This window comes from Lissotriton helveticus, chromosome 1_1 (assembly GCF_964261635.1).
Source record: "Lissotriton helveticus chromosome 1_1, aLisHel1.1, whole genome shotgun sequence".
Taxonomy (NCBI): domain Eukaryota; kingdom Metazoa; phylum Chordata; class Amphibia; order Caudata; family Salamandridae; genus Lissotriton; species Lissotriton helveticus.
This window is the reverse complement of record NC_136057.1, coordinates 966568024-966590964: the sequence shown is the minus strand read 5'-3', so window position 1 is coordinate 966590964 and position 22941 is coordinate 966568024. Positions and strand designations below refer to the sequence as shown.

Genomic DNA, 22941 nt, shown 5'->3' with positions numbered 1-22941 from the left:
CACTTTTAGCAAAATGGCACATTTTGTACCTCATAAAGACACACCTACAACAAAACAACTTTCCCAGCTCTTTAATCATAATATCATTCGACTGCATGGTGTCCCTAAGATTTTGATCACAGACAGGGGTTCACAATTTTTATCTCATTTGTGGAAGGCCTATACTAGGGGCCTTGGCATTGACCATCGTTGTTCTACTAGTTTCCATCCGGAAACCAATGGTCAAACTGAGAGAAGCAATCAGGAGTTGGAACAATACCTTAGACTCTATCTACTTGATAAAGAGGGTGACTGGCCTGACTATCTCTGGACGGCAGAGTACGCTCACAATAATGCACAGAATAAATCTACTGGCTACTCTCCTTTCTTTATGAATTCTGGCAGACATCCCAATTCCCAAGTAGAGTTTGACAATGTAAATGTTCCAGCAGTTCAGGACTTTGCATGTCACTTAACTAGAATTCATCACACAGCTACACAAAATGTTGCCTCTGCTAAAGATCAGTATAAACATTTTGCTGATTTAAAACGTAGAAGACAACCAGACCTCAAAATGAGAGACAAAGTCTGGCTTTGTACTAAAAACGTGTGATTGAAGGGCACTCATAAATTTCAGCCACGCTTTATTGGCCCTGATCCAGTAGCAAAAATTATCAATCCAGTTACCTTCCGATTAACCCTTCCAGGTACTGTTAGCTTTCACCCAGTTTTTCATATCTCCTTGCTCAAAAAGGTCCATCCTAACTTACAAAACACACTCCCACCTCCACCTCTGGTTCTTGATGGAGACATTGAGTATGAAGTCAAGTGCATTCTAGACTCTAAGTGGGTTGGAAATGAGCTCTTTTATCTCATTGATTGGAAGGGCTATGGTCCTGAAGAACGATCCTGGGAACGCAGTTCTGATGTTCATGCCCCTCGATTGGATAAGGCGTTCCATGCTAAGTTTCCTGCTAAACCACGGTTGGAGGAAACCCCGTTGGGAGGGGTACTGTCAGGGCTCACAGGAGGTTTCCTCCTCGCAGCCCTGTTGTGGCCCTTACATATGCTCCTCATTTCCGACACCCTAATCACGGGGCTCATTGTGCCTGGAGTTGGCGAGTGTACTGGCGGCCTTGGCCATCTAAGATGGCCGCCAGCGCACCCGCGATTTAGCAGTCTAGTTGTCAGCCCCTTATTTCCGAAGTTCAGGTGAAGCACTCACCAACGTTCTGTGGCGCACTTCACCGAGACTTTCCCAGGGTTCAGACCTACCTACGTTTCGTCGTGCTTTGCTAGTCAATTGGCGTCGTGGGAGGCTTCGGTTCTTCGATGTAGGGAAACTCAGACACACCCAAGACCTCAAGTTAGTGTTGTAGAGTAGCGCATGCTCTTGCCAAAGGGGAGGTTGTGAGCAAGTCTATTACGGAGACGTTTCAGGTCTGGAGTCTGCGCAGTATATTCAGTCAGCCTCCGTACTAGAGTGTTGAAAGCAATGCGCAGGTCGGAAATAGCAGCATTTCTATTTGGAGTCGTTCGTTACGAGAGTGTGCAGGAAGGCTTCTGTAAAAGGTATTGAAAACCAGGAAAACCGAAACTTAGTATACACGCGAGTTAGCTAGTGGGCTATGTTGAAGTTTGATATGTTGCTTTTCATTTAAAAAGTAAGAAGAATTTAAATAACAAGTGTGAGCAGTATCACGCTGGGAGTTAAGGATATTGTTTTAGCAGAGTTGGTTGTATCTCAGTGCTAGTGAGAATTATCAGTTGGCACAGCGACTTGTCTTATAACTCTGGGAAGTTCGTTGAAGTTTTTTAGAGTTCGCATCAAGAACCACTACTCTTGTTCATTCTCTACCTACACAAGAGGGAGCTGATATTAATGCAAGGTTATAAACCATAGTAAGTAAGTAAGAAAGAAGATAGACCAGAGTTATTAGAACAGAAATTTAGCAAAAGATACTTACCTTGTTTTTCTCCTCTTGAGAAACTGTACACGAGTCCAGGTATTCCTGAGAACAAGAAAAGAGAAAATGCATTAATAAAAGATAACCAACATATTCTAAAGAAGAGAGGCAAGCCCTTTAAAAGTTCCTGGTAAGATAATTATTGTTATTTGGAAAATGTATGCTATGAAATAAAAAGGTTTAGCAGAAGTATTTTAATGTAAATTTACTTACAGTCCCTTCAAGAAGAAAGAAGAAGAAGAGGCAGAGAATTAAAGAAGAATACAGGGCAGTCTCTTCTCAATCCCATTCCCCTTTCCCCCCTTGGTACGTACCTGCGAAGGATATAAGAACCTATCAGGAAGTATTGAGAGGTGAGCTGGGAAAAGGCATCATTCTGCTCCTGTGTGGTTTGGCGATATCGAGTTCTGACATATATATAACTCTAACCACCAGTGGCGGTTTCTCCTCGAGGGCGTCGGGGCTTCGCCCCGTTACATTCATCAAAGTTCAGATTTTATTTAATTTACAAAAATCGTTTTTAGTAGTCTTCCCAATATATACACTGCATGTGTAGTGAACACAGGCCACTGTCTGCCCCAGTCACCGATACTGCTGGGGAGACAGTGGGTGTTGACTCTGGAATCGGATTCAGGGCACGTGACGTGACTGACTCTCTGTTGCAATGCTCCCCGGGCAGGCCCAAAGAAGCCTCAGTGTTTGCCAAGTGAGAACCTCACAGCCCTGAAGGCTGTGATATCATCAGTTCGGCAAACACCTAGCTTCAGGGCCCATTCTCCACCCCCTGATGGCGTGCAGGCAAAGTTAGCCCCGGGCATTTGAAAACCAAGCCCGGGATCGCTAAGCCTCCAGGTCAATCAGAGAGTGGAGAGCACTACACCCTCTCCCAACACGTTACAGGGCATGGGTGGGACCGAGGAATCGAGTCTGCGCAGACTCAACCTCACACTTCTTCCCGCGTGTGAGTCTGCATTCTCCAGTGGATGGTGGAACTTATTACTGGAAGGAAACCATTTAATGGAACTAGGTTGCTGTCCGGACTTGGAGGATTACAGTGAACTCAGGAGTCGGCAGTTCATCAGTGCAGGTAAGGATCCAGGCAGGGAATTTTTTAAAGCTATATTTTGTTTGTTTTATATAGCGTGAACAAGACTTTATTAATAGATATTTGAGGTAAACATAACAATGGGAAGTTTATTGCTTGTGTGTTGACACCGGTCGAGGTGGCTTCTCTGTGCTCTGGCCTGCTGCCTCCGCGCATTTATGCAGGAAGAGAACATGGGTACTGTAGTAATAGCCATCGAAGACCAGCCAAGTCCCATTGGAGACAATTGAGAACTCCCGTGGATCAGTCTCACAACTGGCCTAAAAAATGCACATTCTTCCCACATCGGTCCTGCTCTTCCTCTTCCTGCTACCCCCAACACTGCCTGGGCTGGCCATTCAAGAAGATGACGGCGGGGTGCATGGAAATAAGGAGCCACAAACACCCCCTGCCCAACCGGAACACAAACCTGAGCCACCCCTGCAAAGCCCCGCAGAGAAAGTGCCCACCCTGCATCTTCCAGTGCACCATTAGGAAGAAGACACCCCGAACGCAGATAACTTGGGATTTATCCAGGCATTTGTGGCCGCTATATCCATCATCATTGTTTCAGAACTTGGAGATAAGATAAGAATTTCTTAATTGTTGCGATCATGGCAATGAATTATAATCGTTTGACTGTTTAGGCAGGTGCTATGCTTGCATTAGACCTGATGACATGTTTATCAGTTTTATTTGGTTACGCAACTACAGTATAAATTACACGTATTATGTTTCCACGGCGCTGTTCGCTATTTTAGGGCTAAGGATTCTTCGAGAAGGTTTAAAGATTCATCTGAATAACCCTGACTAAGGTCAAGCAGAAATTAAAAGAAAAGATTAAGAATATCTCAGATCAAAATTGCTTAATGGGCCCGAAAATGTAGAAATGGGAGGCAGCACAAGTTCTGGACCGAGAAAGTGACAACATTTTATCCCTCCAATATTTCTTCAAGCCTTTACTTTAACATTTTTAGTAGAGTAAGTACATCATTCATAGCTCACAACAATTGTTTTTTGTTTTGGCTGCTAAAGAGGATCCCTGTGGTGTTGCAGTTGGTGGAACGATAGGACATTGCTTGTGCACAGGTTTAGCAGTTATTGGAGGACGAATGATAGCACAAAAAAAGTCTGTACAAACTGTGACCATTATTGGTGGAATTGTTTTCCTCGTGTTTACGCTTTCTGCACTGTTTATAAGCCCGGAGTCTGTATTTTAACAAACTTGTTGTCAAATGTTGCATAGATTGGGATCTTGACAACACCCATTTTACAATGTACTTCTGTATATACTGTACAGAATAGCGTACTTATATGAGCAATGGTTTGAGAAAGAAATGCTGTACAGCCAGTCAGTTTTTTGTATTGAAAGTCTTTGTCAGTTCCTCACTTATCTGCAAAACAAGAAAGTGCAAGGAGTGTTTGATTTGATTTTAATTGTGTTTTTTAGGAGGGGAGGGTGGTGAGTAGTGTTTTGGAGTGCATGATTTAAAATGTTCTAACACTTCAGTTTTCCACAATGTTACCTAAAATGTTTTGCCATGCTGTGTTTATATTGTTGGTAAAAACAAATACAACAATATTTAAGTGGTCAATATTTGACAAAATGCTTTTTTCCTTTGCGGTAATGGAAGGGTATATATGTCCAGATGTATTTGCATATTTTCTTCAGACATTCTGAAAATATAATCTAGAAAGTACTTACATTGCAGTGTCTGAAAAAGTGACAACCTGATTTTTTGCATAGTATTGCATACATATTTTAGGGCTGAGCTTGTCGAGTCACCGAACACTAAACTCCTGTCAAGTTGTAGGCAATCCATATTGAACGTGCAGGAAATCAATTTACATGTAATGAATTTCATATTTTCTGTTTTCTCGTGTTATAAAAACATTTGCTCTTTACTGATTAGCCTAGCTCAGCCTTTCCATATATTTCTTGACCCTATCCATCAGTGTCCTTTCTTGGCTTTGCAGTCTAGTATATAAATGACTTGAAAGCTGTTTGATAGGCTCTCTCTTTAACTGCAAAACACACAAGATGATGGACGGAATGTTGCACAATGGCAAAACATTCACCCCAGTCACAGATCTGGGTTTAATCCATCGTTATTTTGCTCACCAAGCCACTCCAGTTCAGACATGGCCATATGCAAATCAGTCTTGACCCTGTGCCTCATGGGAACAGTCCAGCCCGAACTGCCAAGTCATGTCTTCCCTGGACCGGAATCAAGCATCCTAGGACCGGTTTCTGGCTATCAGCCATCTTTAGCCAGGATAGCTTGACTCCAGTGGCTTAGTGAGCACGGGACCCACGTCTGGGCATACCCTTCCCACATAGGGTGAACAGCAAGACACACAAGATGATGGACGGAATGTTGTACAATGGCAAAACATTCACCCCCAGTCACAGATCTGGGTTTAATCCATCGTTACTTTGCTCACCAAGCCACCCCAGTTCAGACATGGCCATATGCAAATCAGTCTTGAAAGAACACAATAACATACCATGTCTTCCCTGGACCGGAATCAAGCATCCTAGGACCGGTTTCTGGCTATCAGCCATCTTCAGCTAGGATAGCTTGACTCCAGTGGCTTAGTGAGCACGGGACCCACGTCTGGGCATCAATTGTTGTTTTTGCATTTGTCACCCTGAGTGGGACGGGTATGCTCAGACGTGAGTCCCATGCTCTCCACACCACTGGAGTGAAGCTATCCTGGCTGAAGACGGCTGATTAGCCAGAAACTGGTCCTAGGATGCTTGATTCCGGTCCAGGGAAGACATGGCTTGGCAGTTCCGGCTGGACTGTTCCCATTAGGCACAGGGTCAAGGCTGATTTGCATATGGCCATGTTATGTTATGTTAATTTTGTGCTTCTATAGCGCACGGCCACTCCACGGAGCATCCCGGCGCTTTAGCGAAGGTACCCACCAAAAAGGGAGCAACATAACAACTGAAGGAAACATAAAAGCAGAAACAACACCAGTTAAGGGAAGAGCCATGTTTTGAGGGCCTTTCGGAAGGAAAAGAGGCTGGAAGCCTGTCTTAAAGAAATCGGGAGGTCATTCCAGGCACGGGGAGCTAAATAGCGAAAGGACCGGCCTCCTGCTCTGGCGCGCTTGATAATGGGAACAGTCATTTTGGATAAGGAAGAAGATCTAAGGGACCTAGAGGGCTGGTACCAAGAAAGTCGTTTTGCAATATATTTAGGGCCTATGCCATGTAAGGCCTTAAAGGTCGTGGTCAAGGTTTTAAAAAGGATCCTTTTGGCGATGGGTAGCCAATGTAGAGTTGAAAGAAGATCCGTAGCTCCGGCCCTTCTTGGAAGACCAAAAATGGCTCGGGCCGCTGAATTCTGGGCGATTTGTAAGCGTCTAACCAAATATTTGGGAAGTCCCAGAAATAAAACATTCGCATAGTCCAGCCTTGAACCAACTAGCGCCTGGACGATGATTTTCCTGTGCTGGATGGACACTAGGGGGAGAAATTTACGAAGCATCCGAAGGATGCCAAAACATTTCCCGGTGAGACAAGAGATGTGTGGTCCAAAAGATAGGTCACTGTCGATAATGACTCCCAGATTTTTGGCCTTCAAGGACACACTGGCAGGGGGGAACATGTCCTGCGGCCACCAGGGTTTCCAGTCTGGCTCGGAGGTGCAGCCAAAGAAAAGCAACTGGACTTCAGTCCATGACATCCAAACCACTCAAAGACCGCACTCAGACAGCCCCTAACCTGGGCGTCATCAAACAACCCACCCCTGTCGCTCGCGAACAGGAGTTGTGTGTCATCGGCGTAGGAAACAATCCGAGCGCCAAATGACTCCGCCACCACCGCCAGAGGGGCCATAAAGATGTTAAAAAGGAGGGGGCTCAAGATGGAACCTTGGGGAACCCCCACTTCTAGCGGTGACATCTCGGCGGAGTAGGGAGGCGCCCAGATTGTTTGTCGGCGGTCTGCTAGAAAGGATTTGAGCCAACTCCACACCGTTCCCCGCAGACCAAAGTCCCAGAGTCTAGAAAGGAGAAGCGTGTGGGGAACGGTGTCGAATGCCGCCGACAGGTCAAGCATTACCAACATAGCTTTTCTTCCCGCGTCTAGCTCCTCCCTGATGGCGTCCGTGACTTCAAGGAGGGCAGTCTCCGTGCTAAAATTAGCACGGAAACCAGATTGAGTACTGTGCAACAGGCCATTTTCCTCGATGAAATTAGAAATTGACCTGTACACAAACCTCTCGGTCACTTTCGCCAGAGCAGGGAGTAGGGAGATAGGTCTATAGTTGGCATGGACCAGAGGGTCGAGTGCTGGTTTTTTCAGGAGTGGCAGGATCATGGCGCTTTTCCAAGCCCGAGGAACTACCCCGGATGATAGCGACAGATTCAAAATGGGATTAATCAGGTCATTTAGAACTGGTGCCATATTTGCTAAACACTTGGCAGGACAAGGATCGAGTGGGGATCCAGATCTAAGATTTGCCAAGATGTCTAGTGAACTCTTGCGATCAAGTGGGGGGAAGTCACACAAGAGAGGACCATGGTCTAGTAGGGGGCACCCCAAACTCACAGTATGCTGCTGAAAAGTAGACAGGAGAGAGTCTTGAATGGTGGTGATTTTATCTACAAAATAAACAGCCAATTCCCTCAGCCAGGATTCAGAATGGGCATGGATAGGGGTACAGGCAGATGGAGAAGTAAAGTCTTTCACCACCCTAAAAATTTCTTTACACGAATGCTCCGCCTCATTTATTCTAAGTTCCAGATAAGATTTTTTTCCTTCCCAGATTGATTTATGGTATGCTCGAGTCAATGCCTTAAAATTCTGCCTCTCAGAATGATCATAGGTTCGCCTCCATGCTCTTTCAGCTTTCTTGAGGTCTTGTCGTGATTTTTTTAACTGAGGAGTAAACCATGGGGCTGATGTCCTTCTTTCGGCTGAATTTTGTTTCTTGACCGGGACCAGGCTCTCCAAACAATCTGTGAGCCATTTGTGAAAGAGGGCAATATTATCCTCTAAGTTGTCAGAGATAGGACACGGAGAATTAGTCAAGGCGTTCGATAGCATATCTCTAGTGAGAAGATGGAAGGATTTAGAGACATGTTTCGCCGACCCAGCAGGCTTAGTCCGTGTTGAATCTGTGACAGGAAAAGAAAAAGAAATAAGAAAATGGCCCGACCACAACACTGGCAGAGGAGAACATACACAGATAGGAAGAGTGGAAAAAATCTGATCCAGCGTATGGCCTTTATTGTGAGAGGGTCCTACCACATACGGAAATAATCCGAGCACGGAAGTGATATCCAGAAGTTTTTGAGTGTCCGGGTCTAAACTATTGTCCATATGAATATTTAGGTCACCCAATAGAAGGCAGTGATTAGATCTAAGGCAGGGGGTCGATAGAGCTGCCTGCAGTTCTTCTAAAAAAGGCCCCACCGAGCCTGGTGGTCTATATACAAGAATACCTGTACAGGCCTGGGAAGGCGAAAGCTGGAGGGTGAAGCCAAGGGCTTCACTACCCTGTATATTATCGACAGGGAAAGTGCGACATGGTATGTTCCTATTTACTATGATCGCCACTCCGCCACCTCTTCCAGATGGCCTATCTTTTCTAAATATATTATAGGCGGAGGGTACGGCGTTAGCCAAATCAGGGGCAGAAGAATCAGCCAGCCAAGTCTCCGTCAAGAATAGACAAGATACTTGCGAGTCCTGCAGCAAATTCCAGATATCTAATGCATGGCCAGGCAAGGATCTGGTGTTTAATAACAGACCTTGGTGGTGAACGGATGGACTAATCTGTGTAAAAAAATTACGATCAGGAAGACGCCATCCACATTCGCTACAGCCTTTCCTCAATGCACGGCCTCCTGGGAATACATAATGGCAGAGACCGCACGGAGGACGGAGAGTACGCAAATCAATACTGGAGTAAGTAATCATGATGAGGAGCAATATGCAACTAACCCGGATGTCAGACGAGTTGCCAGCCGTCCTGCCCCGGCCGCCTACGTGCCGCTGACGGGCGCAGACGGGCAGGACTCTGGCGCGACTCAGGCGCAGGGAAGGCGCCACACCTGCGCGTCACCGCTGCGCGTTGAGGTAGGTGGAGCTTTAAATAGGCCGGCGAAACCTCGGCGAATGAGTCTCCAGAGTACCCGCACCAAGATGGCGGCGTCGCGCTTCTGAAGCCTACCCAAGATGGACTCCACCACCCCGGAAACCGGGCCCGCCAAAGTAGCGGTGCTCTTTCGATGATTTTAGTGTGGGAGTAAGGGGCCAGGCACAGCGCGGCGACTAAAAACAAGTACAATAAAAATAATACCAAAAGCAAATACAAAACAAGGAGATTAAAAAGTTAACTGCTGGCGGCGCAATTACGCTGCCCAACAGCGCTCAGGTTACTGCCTCACAATGGACACCTTATCCAGGCTGTCCCGGTCACGGTTCCGCCTTAAATAGGCCAGCGAAACCTCGGCGAATGAGTCTCCAGAGTACCCGCACCAAGATGGCGGCGTGGCGCTTCTGAAGCCTACCCAAGATGGACTCCACCACCCCGGAAACCGGGCCCGCCAAAGTAGCGGTGCTCTTTCGATGATTTTAGTGTGGGAGTAAGGGGCCAGGCACAGCGCGGCGACTAAAAACAAGTCTGAACTGGGTGAACTGGGGTGGTGTGGAGTGCATAAAAACGATGGAGTTAGGCCCAGGTCTCTGTACTGGGGTGAATATATGACATTGTTCTGCATTCTGTCCATCAATTGTTGTTTTTGCATTTGTCACCCCGAGTGGGACGGGTATGCTCAGGCGTGAGTCCCGTGCTCTCCACACCACTGGAGTCAAGCTATCCTGGCTGAAGACGGCTGATAGCCAGAAACCGGTCCTAGGATGCTTGATTCCGGTCCAGGGAAGACATGGCTTGCCAGTTCGGGCTGGACTCTTCCCATGAGGCACAGGGTCAAGGCTGATTTGCATATGGCCATGTCTGAACTGGGGTGGTGTGGAGTGCAAAAAAACGATGGATTTAGGCCCAGATCTCTGTATTGGGGTAACTGTATGACATTGTTCTGCATTCTGTCCATCAATTGTTGTTTTTGCATCTCTCTTTAACTGCAGCACAGTCTAGCTATGTTTTATTTGTAAAATTATAGTCCATTACACCCTTCTGTCCATATAACTCAAATTTATGTAAAAGAGAGCATTGCCGGTATGAGTAGACTGAAACTGGCTGTAAGTGAGAATTCATCAAATACATAAACATGACCTTGTGTTTAGGACATACATCTTCTAAAAACAATATATTTGAATACCAAGACATGTAGTACTAGAATTTTAACACAATTGGCACTATAGCTCTTGTATTTATTGAGTGTACATAACCTATGTAGCAGAAAAGTTCCCTTCCTCCACCATCCTTCTGAGGACTTGAAGATGTCTTGAATGCATGCACAATTAGTTTTTATAGAACAGGGTGATAACTGCTTACTGTGTTTCACTGTGTTTTGTAGTGTTCTTGTGGCCTGTTTCGAATGAGCTGTTTATACAAAGTCATTTTTACAGTACTTGGCCATTACGTTTCGCAGTTACAATGGCTGGGTTTGTGTATTATGCTGACAATGTTCGTGGGGTGCAAGTGAAGTGTGAACACAGAGTTTATTCGGAGGTGTAATATTTGTGTAAGCTTAAAAATGGGCCTCGCGCGGAGTGTCCACAGGGGGAATTCTAGCTCTACTATTGGGCGCACAGAACATTTTTGCCACTCCTCTCAGGTGTTATTGGTATGCGCAAGGAAGCAGTTTCTTCTTCTCTATGATGTCAGTGAATTTGTCACAAGATAAATCGATCTTTTTAACAGGGTCTCAGTATGCAAAAGAGCTATATTTTTTATCTAAGGTGTCAATGTATGTGCAAAAGGGAGCTCTTTCTCCGCTCGAGGGACTGAGTGTATACTGTAGACAAAGGAGTGGCGCCTATCCCAAAGAAGCTCTCGCTCTGCTCCAGACTGCACTGTGCGGAAAGGTGCAATGCCACTCCAAAGGGAAATGTGACTGTGTGTGCATAATGGGCCGGTCCTGGGCATAATCTATCGTGCTCCCTACAAGTGTTTTTGCTTGCATTGCAAGAGCAATTTTTTTTTATATTGTACAAAACCATTACAAGTATATTAGTGTGTTCAAAAGTTAATGTGGGCAAATGATAACATCAGCATACTCAAAGATTGTCCTCTAGAGCTCATAAAAATTGGCAATTTCTTAAATGATAAATAATTCAATTGTAGTGCTTTATTAACCTTCCCGCCTCCTCAAATGTGCTTGAAACTGCACCATTTGTCCGCTCTTTTTTCAAAAATTTCTCGGGGGAGATCCCCCCCCCCCCCCGCAAGGCCCCCGTACGTTGTTTGAGCTCGGTCGCTACGCTCGCTCACCGCAGTGCAACAAGCATTTTACGCCTCACAACTTTTAAATGTCACCATCCGCCACTGCTAACCACTAGTATATGTAGTAGATCTTTGTACTTACTACCATTCCTATGTGATTTTAGAGTTTATCTGTTTTTGTCTCTTCCTTGAGTCACTTTACAACTTGTACATTTGCAATTTTTCCCTCCTTTCACTCCACTTGTACATTTGCAATTTTTAGGTCTCGTCCTTTACCATTCCGAAGGAATGGGAAATGGCGAGAATTCAAGTGCTCGAACTGATTGTCAAACCACCGCATTTTTTCGTGGCGTTTTCTTCGAGTGCACGTGGCCACAGGCACGCGCTTTTGGCCCATACACTTTCATGGCCATCTGTTCCTCAATGTCCCTCCCACCCTTCGTTTGATCTTGCCGCGAGTTCAGGCTAATGGCCCTCCCCCCTCTCCCAGCACAGAGCGCGCATCGCGACCGCACAGCACATCAAAGGGCTTCTCCCAGCGTGTGCTGTGCGGCTTCTCCTCCCCTAATTATGTGGCCGGCCGTACTTGTGTTTCCCGGCTGCTTCCCGGCCGCTCTTGTATTTAATTAGCAGCAGCAGCATTTTTCCTGCGCCAGGCCACATCAAAGGCTCTGTGCCACTTTCACCCACACAGCAACACTTACAGACACGCAACGCCACTCACACCCACGCAAGCCCACTATCATCCACGCAACACCACACTCACCCACGCAACGCCACTCACCCAAGCAACACCACTCACACACGCAACGCAACTCATCCACGCAACCCCACTCATCCACGCAACCCCACTCATCCACGCAACCCCACTCATCCACGCAACGCCACTCACACACGCAATGCCACTCACCCACGCAACGCCACTCACCCACGCAACGCCACTCACCCACGCAACGCCACTCACCCACACAACGCCACTCACACACGCAACGCCACTCACACACGCAACGCCACTCACACACGCAACGCCACTCACACACGCAACGCCACTCACACACGCAACGCCACTCACACACGCAACGCCTCTCACACACGCAACGCCACTCACACACGCAAAGCCACTCACCCACGCAACGCCACTCACACACGCAACCCCACTCACACATTGTGGGTGCAGATTGTGGGTGCAGATTGTGGGTGCAGATTGTGGGTGCAGATTCAGAGTGCAGATTCAGAGTGCAGATTCAGAGTGCAGATTGTGGGTGCAGATTCAGAGTGCAGATTGTGGGTGCAGATTGTGGGTGCAGATTGTGGGTGCAGATTCAGAGTGCAGATTCAGAGTGCAGATTCAGAGTGCAGATTCAGAGTGCAGATTGTGGGTGCAGATTGTGGGTGCAGATTGTGGGTGCAGATTGTGGGTGCAGATTCAGGGTGCAGATTGTGGGTGCAGATTGTGGGTGCAGATTGTGGGTGCAGATTGTGGGTGCAGATTCAGAGTGCAGATTCAGAGTGCAGATTCAGAGTGCAGATTGTGGGTGCAGATTGTGGGTGCAGATTGTGGGTGCAGATTGTGGGTGCAGATTCAGAGTGCAGATTCAGGGTGCAGATTCAGGGTGCAGATTGTGGGTGCAGATTGTGGGTGCAGATTGTGGGTGCAGATTCAGAGTGCAGATTCAGAGTGCAGATTCAGAGTGCAGATTGTGGGTGCAGATTGTGGGTGCAGATTGTGGGTGCAGATTGTGGGTGCAGATTCAGAGTGCAGATTCAGGGTGCAGATTCAGGGTGCAGATTGTGGGTGCAGATTGTGGGTGCAGATTGTGGGTGCAGATTCAGGGTGCAGATTCAGGGTGCAGATTCAGGGTGCAGATTCAGGGTGCAGATTCAGGGTGCAGATTGTGAGTGCAGATTGTGAGTGCAGATTCAGAGTGCAGATTCAGAGTGCAGATTCAGAGTGCAGATTCAGAGTGCAGATTCAGAGTGCAGATTGTGGGTGCAGATTGTGGGTGCAGATTGTGGGTGCAGATTGTGGGTGCAGATTGTGGGTGCAGATTCAGAGTGCAGATTCAGAGTGCAGATTCAGAGTGCAGATTCAGAGTGCAGATTGTGGGTGCAGATTGTGGGTGCAGATTCAGAGAAAACTCAGCAGCACCACCACCATTGCAATGCAATAGGTCTCGTTTTAACACAAATTTAAGCTATAGGCCTTGTAAATGACAAAGCCTTTTATTTATGTTCCAAAAACCAGAACGCAAAATTAAAGGGCATTATCATTTACAATGCTAATAGTTCAGACTCGCGTTATTGCGAGACCTATTGCATTTCCAATGCTTGTTTTCTTTTCTGTTTATATCTCCTATGTAACTCGTGTAATCCAAAGTCCTTATGTAACGCAACTGATTCTTTTGTAAAGTGCTCTGACACCTTCGGGTAATGTTTGCGCTATATAAAATTACATTAAATAAATAAATAAATAATCATGTGTGTGTATATATATGCCACACTCGATGTGCTTGGAGACTACAAATGTGGGCTTCCTTAAATGGCCCATTGCCCACTCCTGCATGCATGGCCCCTTCAAATCTCACTTGCGAACACTGCCTTTGCTTTTCGAGCCCTTCCGTGCCAATATGTGATTTTAGAGATTTTTGTTGTGTGCATTTCTGAAGGTTCAACCTAGCCTTCCACATGCCCATGAAAGACAAACAAGAAAATAAGTAAACACAAGTCTTGCTGACACACTGCCCTGAGTTAATCCTCCTGCCGCCGAATCCCTTTACGATGACAAGGCCTTCCTTCTAATTGTATTGAATCTAAGGTATTTGCAGCTTATCATTGCAATACCCCCCAGGGATACACTCTATACAATATAGGGTAAACACCATAAATTGACTATTAACTTAAAATACAATAATACCCACTTAATCAACAATAGGCAAAAAGAGAAAAAATGCAAAACAAAGAAAAGAAAGGACAATGTTGGCCCCCGGGAAAAGAAAGACACAGGCTAGTCTTTTCCCAGGGGTATTCGTGCACCAAACAGGACAAGGTTAGGTATAGGTAGTTAGAGGGGAAGGGGTGGGTTCACGTGGTGTGCATATAAGGGTACGGCGAGGTGTAATCGTCCTCTTCTGTATCCTTTGCATCACCAGGTTAGGGGGGTTTCGGAAGGGAAAGTTTACAGTTGTACACCCACCCACCCTTCATTATGAAAAGGTCAATGGAGTGGGGCGGGGGTCTTTGGGTCGCGAAAGTCTGTTTACGCCAATATTGGGACGGGTTGCATAGTTTAGTAGTAGTCGGTACGGACCTCTTGGGGGTGAAAGGTCACATGCTGGCTCTTACACGCCTTGGGGGGGGAGAACGGTGCGAAGGAGTAAAAGTGGGGGCGGTACCATATTGGGAAAGAATGGAATGAGAAAAGATGATTGGGGTCTGAAAGCTGCTGTGAGATATGATTGGACGAGTGAGATTGAGGTTTTTTGTGTCTGAAATTATAAGTTGCTGTTAACGGTTGATAAAGTTATATTTATGCAACCATGCCCTTATAAATTTGGCCTTTTACACTATTTCAAGGGTCATGGAGTGTTTATTGGTGCACGATAACGTACATGCAGCCAACATCATGCATTATTTCTTCGTCCCATTCCTTCTTCCTCTCATTGTGCCGGCGTCTCCCTGGCACGTCAACAGGTCCAGCACTCCCTTTCACGGCAACCACGGCCCAAGTCCCACAAAGGTCATGGGACTCCACCAAACGTACACTGCTGCCCATGCTTCATATTCGGCTATCTGTGGAGACAAAAACGAAGAGAGGGTCACAGGTAAAGGGTAGGTGTGCTTACACCTAGAGCACAAATTGGGGGTACTATAATCACAGGGGATGCCGTCTTTGTGGTGTTGCGTTCTAGTCTCTCAGCCGCGTCACGGCTGAGGAGGCTGGGTTACCGGCGGCCACGTTAGGTTGCCGCATATAGTGATAGCAGAGTGTGAGGCCCCCTGCGCTCTCCCGAGCATACTTCAAATAAAGTGCATATTCCATGTACCTATCGGCCCACGTCTTCATTGAGGGCGATTAGGTAACACAACAAATTGGCGAGGAGAACGGTAGTAGCTATGGACCCCGCCGTTCTCGTCCAGTGTGACGTTCCTGTCCTCGGCCTCACATGCTTCCAGCGCGTCATCACGAGCCTCGGGGGAGAGCGTGGCAGCGGGACGAGCTAGGCATCTCCCTCCAGCCACGCAGTGCATGCATACAGAGCCACCACCTGGCAGAATAGTCCCACGGAGCAGCTCCACACAGAGGAGGAGCTGCTCCACACAGAGGAGGGCCGTCCAGTCTCCTGGGGAGACTAATGCAGGTGCACAGAGTCCCCTCCGGAGCACCAAGAACTGGGGAGCTGGCCCACACAGTGAAGTGCCCCACAGTCCTCCGGGGCCAACAGCACATGAACAAAGAGTCCCCTCCTGCAAGCCACGGACCAGGGTGCTGCACAACTTGATAAAGGGCCTTCCAGTCCCCAGCAGTGATGCAGACAGGCTGCCACAGACCCAGGCTCCAGCCCACACAGCCTCGACGGCCAGCACCCCACAGTAAGTGCATGCAGCGCTTAAAAACCTGCGGCAACAGGATCCATCAGTGGAGATAATCAGCCAGCTCTGCCACTCCATGTGCCAACCTCCAGCATTAAAGGCAGCCCTAACCTGAGCGTCAGAGAGATTCGAGTTGTCCCAGGGATCGCCCAGGAGTGCACTTCCTCTGTGCTTCACGTCAAGTTCCTCACAGACCCCAACGACGTTGCTGCACACTTACCACACCACCTCTGTGACACTCTCAGGGCCCAGACAGACTTGGAAGGCTACAGTGTACACCGCTCTACCGCAGCTCATCCATCCAGTTCTTCATGGCCCAGCCTTGATTGTCCACGCTGGTTAATCCCCGGTCCTCTAACCAGCCACCATGTGTGCTCAAACCTTCTACCTTACTAACCCGGTCCCCTTTCTGCCGAAACCATGGGAACCCACCATGAAGTGGGAGGACTGGAAAGGGTATTTCCTAAATTACTTATCTGCCCTAGAGGATGATGAGGAGGAAGAATTTTCGAGCAAACGTAGAAAGAAAATCCTCTTCCACAACCTGGGTCCAGAGGGTCTGCGGGTATATGAACACATGGTAAAAAAGACTAGATTCCTCACCGACACGGACGTCTTTCAACACACGCTGGAAGACCCAGACAGCCACTACCAGCCAGTGGTCTGCACAGCCATTGACCACTTTAACTTCTTTCAAAGGAAACAGAAAGACAGAGAGTCAGTCGAAGACTATGTAGCGGCGCTGAAACGGTTAGCAGTCACCTGCAAGTTTGGGCACCTCCATGATGAGCTCGTACGTGACCAGATAATCATGCACACCATCAATACCAACATGCAAGAGAAGCTGTGGGTCAGTTGGAATGCACCGCTCAACAAGATCATCGCCATGGTTAAGAAGGCAGAATTGTCCAAAAGGTGCGCAGTTGCAGCGAAAAAGGATTGTGACAATAAGACCACAGTATGCAAAGTGACGGAAGCGAAATCCCAAGAAAGGAAAACCCCGCCTTCTAGTGGGGCGAAGTATGGGATGAAAACCGCACCAAAGATAAGACCCCAGACACCCTTCAGCGAGAACAAGAACAGTTGCTACAGATGCGGCAGTCTTGCGCATGTAGCTAATGACAGATACTGTCCTGCATTCCGAGTCAAATGCACCTTTTGCGGGGGTGGTGGGCCATTTTGCTAAAGTGTGTCAGCGTAGGCCTAGCCATGCAGCTGTCAAATGTGTTTTACAGGAATCTGACATGGACTGGGGTGAAGGAGAGACCAAAGATGACTGCGTGCTCTGTATCGATGATCAAATCCTAGGTATTGATTGCAACAGCAACAAAAAACCCTCTTGTGCGTTGTCCATGGGGGGTACAAGTCTCCATGGTGGCCGACTCGGGATCCCCGTACACCATCATTCAGCGCCACATATGGGACAGTGACTTCGCACGCATCTTGGGCACTCGCCTCTTTCCCACAGACGTACATCCGGTCACCTTCACTGGGGAGAAAATCCCCATGGTGGGCTTTCAACTCCTACAGTTTGAATTTAAAGGAAGGGCATCAGAGTGCAAATGTTACGTAGCCGAAACAGGTTTCTCAGTGTTAGGGTGGGCTGACAAGGGGCCCTAGGGATTCAACTGAACCCGTGTGGTACCACACAAGTACTGATGACCAATGACCCACACACCAGAGACAGCACAACGTGGCAAGAAGAGTTTCCCACCGTTTTCGGCAGCTCCATAAGCCGACTCACGAAATTCACTCACAAGATCTGTCTCAAAGAAGGAGCCGTTCCGGTATGCCACAGAGTAAAGAACATTCCCTTCAACTGCAGGGAAGCAGTACAAGCCGAACTACAACACTTGGAAGACAACGGGGTGATTGAGCCGATTGAAAGCGCGGAATGGTTGGTGCCGTAGGTCGTCGCACGCAAACCCAACGGTAAGGTGCGCCTGTGTATCGACCTTAGAGAACTTAACAAGAACATCATAGTGGACAAATTCCCCTTGCCCAAGATTAATGAGATGTTAGCTCAAACGAAAGGGATTAAATGGTTCTCGACAATCGATCTCACAGCAGCGTACCACCAAATCCCGCGACACCCCTCAAGCAGAAAACTCACATTGTTCATCACGCAATTTGGATGCCATCGGTTCCGACGCATGCCCTTCGGCCTAGCATCCGCCGGAGCCATTTTAAAAAAACTGATGCACAAACTATTTAAAGACATTAAAGGCGTGCAATACTTCCAGGATAACATCCTCCTAATGGGGAAATCTCGCCTAGACCACGAAGAGAAACTCTCAATGATGATACGCATCCTGTCACGCAATGGCCTCACAGCAGAGTGGGAAAAGTGCAAGTTTGCCCTACACACTGTACCTACCTGGGACACGAAATTAGCGACCAAGGCATCTCTCCCATCCCAAGCGAGCAAATGTACAAGCCATTATGTCGGCATCCACACCCCAGAACAAAGAAGAAGTTCATTCCTTCCTAGGCCTAGCAGTTCGTACCACACTTTGCCACCAAGAAACACCATCTACGCCAGGTGCTGAAAGAAAAAAATGCATTCCAGTGGACGGACGACGCCAATGAGGAGTTTTTCCAAATCAAAATAGACATTAGAAGGCAGCATATGAAGCTGACCCTTACATCGAAACTGTAAAAAGGTATGTCATGCAGGGGTGGCCGAAGAAGAAATATTTGGACGCAGACCTCAAGAAATTCTGGGAAGTGAGAGAGAAACTCTCCATTGTCGAGAACGCGATATTCCTCTTATGAGGAGACAAAGTGATTCCACCGCACCAGCTAGTAGACCGCCTCCTCACGATACTACATGAATGTCACCTAGGCATTGTAAAAATCAAGAGCCATGTAAAAAACTCGTATTGGTGGCCTGCAGTGGACAGCCAAGTGGAGAAGCATGTGAGGGCATGTACACAGTGCAGCAACGCAGACAAGACGCAGACCACGCTGCGACCACCCTTGGGGAAGTTCACCAACCCCACCAACCCATGGGAGGAACTAGCAGTTGACATTTTGGGTCCCATTCTGGACTCGCAGGGTGGACCCAAGTATGCCATAGTACTGATGAACCGGTACTCCAAATGGCCAGAAGTAGAAATGTGTGAATCAGCTGATGCGGAGAAGGTGGTATTGTTCCTTTCTGCCACATTCTTGAGGGAAGGCATTCCAAAGGTCATCACGTGTTACAATGGCCCCTAATTCACGTCTGAGAAATTGACCGCATTCACGAACAGGAACGGCATCACTACCAAACATACCCCGGTGTACCACCCAGCTGGCAACGGCCTCGTGGAACGGTTCAACCGTGTACTTATGGGATCCGTACAGGCTGCCATCAGCGCGGGGAAAAAATGGGCGACGGAAATTAAACACACAGTATGGGCTTATCGCATTATGCCCACATCAACGGGATACAGCCCATTTTAGGTCCTGAGAGGCCGCAACCCGTTTACTTGAGACAATACAGTATGGCTGAACCTTACGCTCCAAAGCAAATGGTCCCCAACTGTAGATCGCAGTAACTCGGAGAAGGCCCAGAAAATCTGCACAGACTGCTACGATAGGAAACATGACATATGTGATGTTGCTTTGGAAAGAGGGGAAGGGGTCCGAGTAAAGCTGGCACAGTTGCGGCGAAAAGGAGACAGCAAGTTCAGTCAACCCCTACAAGTCAGAGAAACCTATGCCTGCTCTACCCTATTAAGCGATGGAAAGGTATGGTCCCATGACAGAATGGCCAAGTGCAATGAAGTTATAGGGTGGGACAAACCAGAGATGGCATCGAGCACCGGAAACACCGCATGGGAGTCAGACAATGATGAGCATGAACGAGAAACAAACACACACATACATGGAGCCACAGAAGAGAACAGTGATGGAAGCAGAGACGCGCAGGAACTGAGGAGTCAGGAAGACACACTGCCACTCAGACCACAAGGTGACCGTAATGGACAAGACCCGGACCCCAGACCAAACACCTACACAGCTCCCGAATCGGATCAGGAGGGGATCAAAAGAGAAGCCAGAGCAAGCATGAGTGGGCCACATACCACACAAATACCCACTACACGCACCCGTACTGGTAGAGCAGTAGTGTTACCCAAAAGATACAATGATTTTGATATGTAGCCTGCAGTACAGCATACCTGTCCCCCCCCTGTTCCTTCCCCTTGTTGTTAGCTGTACGAGAGCTGCACACCCATGCTAAGACTTCAGCGGACACTCTAGGAGAACCAACTGTTTATTGTTAATGTGTTGTAAAACGGGGAGATATGTGTGTTTGCGTTCTAGTCTCTCAGCCGCGTCACGGCTGAGGAGGCTGGGATACGGGCGGCCATGTTAGGTTGCTGCATATAGTGATAGCGGAGTGTGCGGCCCCCGGCGCTCTCCCGAGCATACTTCAAATAAAGTGCATATTCCATGTACCTATCGGCCCGGGTCTTCATTGAGGGCGATGGGTGTCACAACAGTCTACCCAGTATTTCAGTGGGGCCCAAGAAGTTGGGCCCCACTGCAATATGCTAAATTTTTGGCCATATTCAGCAGCACCTGCACTTGTCTGATTTCCTTCCAGCAAAGTGCAGGGCAAGGGGACGTTGTTATTTTAAATTCCAGCGGGACCCCAACCAAATGCCGAAGTTAAGGGCAAACAGGCCTTCTTTTGCAGGAGTATCCTAGCTAGGAGTTATCTGGAGCCTCACACCTAGATGCAAAAGCAGTGGAGGGAAAAGAAAGACATGAAGCTTGTTTTTACTTCTCAAATACTTAAGCGAGGCATGCTTTTCACTTTGTTCATTCCAATTAAATGAGATATGCATGCACTGTAAGGATGTCAGGTTTGTTGGTCTGTCCAGGATTTACACAAATGATAATTTACATACCCCTATTCAGTTTTATTTCTGTTATAGCAATACTTATCCCAATGCAGGGTGTCAGAGTGCTATACATCACACATACACATTATATGCCAAAAAAACTTATGTGGGTAAATCAATGTATAGGATATGATACAACAGTGAGGGTTACAAGTTGTAGGAGTCTCATGTCCTTCATAGATCATTGTGCTATATTAGAAGGATTATAATTTATGAACTGCAAGTAACAAAATAATTAAAGTTAAATGCAGTAAGCCTATCTACACCCAAAAAAATCTGTCATCAGCATGTTACATGATGTGTTGTGCAGAAGACATTTTAACCATCAATGCTACTTTGATTCAACATTGGGTCTAGACAAGTGTGTTAACCACCAGAGCTATTTTACTTTTATAACTATTCCCTGAGATTTACTGGGTACACAAAGTTCTCTGCAGCAGGTGCCTTAACCCCAGAAGATATTTTCAAAGGCACACTTAGCACCCAATTAAGCAGAAGAGATTTATTGCCAATTTCTTTGTGGTAGAGTAAAAAAAATATTATAAGTTGAAGCCCAGATTTTACCTTGGAGTTGCTTCACTTTTTTGGCACAATCCCAATGCAAAATCTAATTTGCTAAATATTGTAATGTGCTCAAATGTGCTCATATTAGAACTGGTAAACATATGTGTAAGGTCTTAAGATCTTAAGATCTGATGTCACTTCTTGCAATATCACTTCCTGTGAAGTCATGGGTTGTAATGCCACTTTCTTTGATTCCAAGTGCGATGTCAAGCACCGTGATGGCATGCGCCATGATGTCACATGCATAGTGCCTAACTTGGTCAGTCCCCCTACTTCTGTTTTTTAGGACCTTGGCCCTACCCACACCTATGGGTGGAACTTGTTGAATTGAATTTGTACAAGAGATTGGACATTTTTAGACTTATCTGTGAAGGACGGACACCTCATATGTAATGTTCAGAAAAAGGAATTTTGGACTCAGGAATGGAATTATTCGTAAATAATTTAAGCATGTACATGTATGTATCATAACGCTATGGGACACCAGAATTATGTCATATATGCGCACAAGCATCACCACACATCCGCGCACAAAAGACATGAAGAAGCCGCCATGTAAAAAAAAAATTACTATTGCAAGATGGTGGATGCAAATCTTGGCGAGGGAAATAACATTTTTAAATGATGTGTGCAAAAGGACATTCTGAAAATCGAAAACCCAGCAGTTAAATTCTAGGCACTCAGCCCTCCAAATGTTTTTTTTTTAATAGCATTTTTGTAAAAAATGAAAAGACTGCAGTAGGAGGTGTGATGGAGCAATGTAGGAGCAGGTGGGGCAGAGGTGTCAATGTGAGAGTAACAACAAGTAGTGGGGGAATGGGGTGGGGGTCAACAGAGAATCTGGAGGCATGTATGGAGGATCAAATTTTTTTCCATATTAGGATTGATTCTTGAAAATTTTTTAATATTTGGGGTTAAGCTGGGAAACAGAAGTAATCCGATACCTAGGAATTCAGGTAGCACACTTGGAAAAAATGTCATACATTGAACATGATTAGACTGATAAAGGTCTCCGGAAGTCAGTTGCATTTTGTAATACACTACTGCTGTTGGTTGTAGACACTGTTTCACTGGCTATGATGTTGGTACTACCTTAGTATGTACCTATTCCAGTGTGGTATGTGTAAAGATGACCAATAATGCAGGTAAGTTGTAAGACCTTTATTAAGTATAGTCCTGACACCAAGGTACGTCTAAACGCTGTCACCACTCTAAGCAACTGTCAACTCTCCAACTGTCAACCTGCCGGAGGTCAGGTAGAATCCCCTGACATCACAATGCACCGGTAGGCTGCGCGTGCAGTGAACAAAGCGCGCGTGCATTACATTAGATAAATATACATGTTTAATAAACATAACAGTATGCACCAACGCTTGCCATCATTATTTACGAAATTGTATAGTATACTGTCTCCTCTGTTTCTTGGATTGAACGCCTACTAGGTTTGTCTTAAACAATTTGATGATGATACATGATGAGGGTGGTATCCGATT

General features: G+C 46.8%; 1 pseudogene; it reads left to right on the top strand.

Moving 5' to 3' along the window:
• The first annotated feature begins 3318 nt into the window (after positions 1-3318).
• On the top strand, positions 3319-4250 carry LOC144771549 (putative divalent cation/proton antiporter TMEM165 pseudogene; annotated as a pseudogene).
• Positions 4251-22941: the final 18691 nt, after the last annotated feature.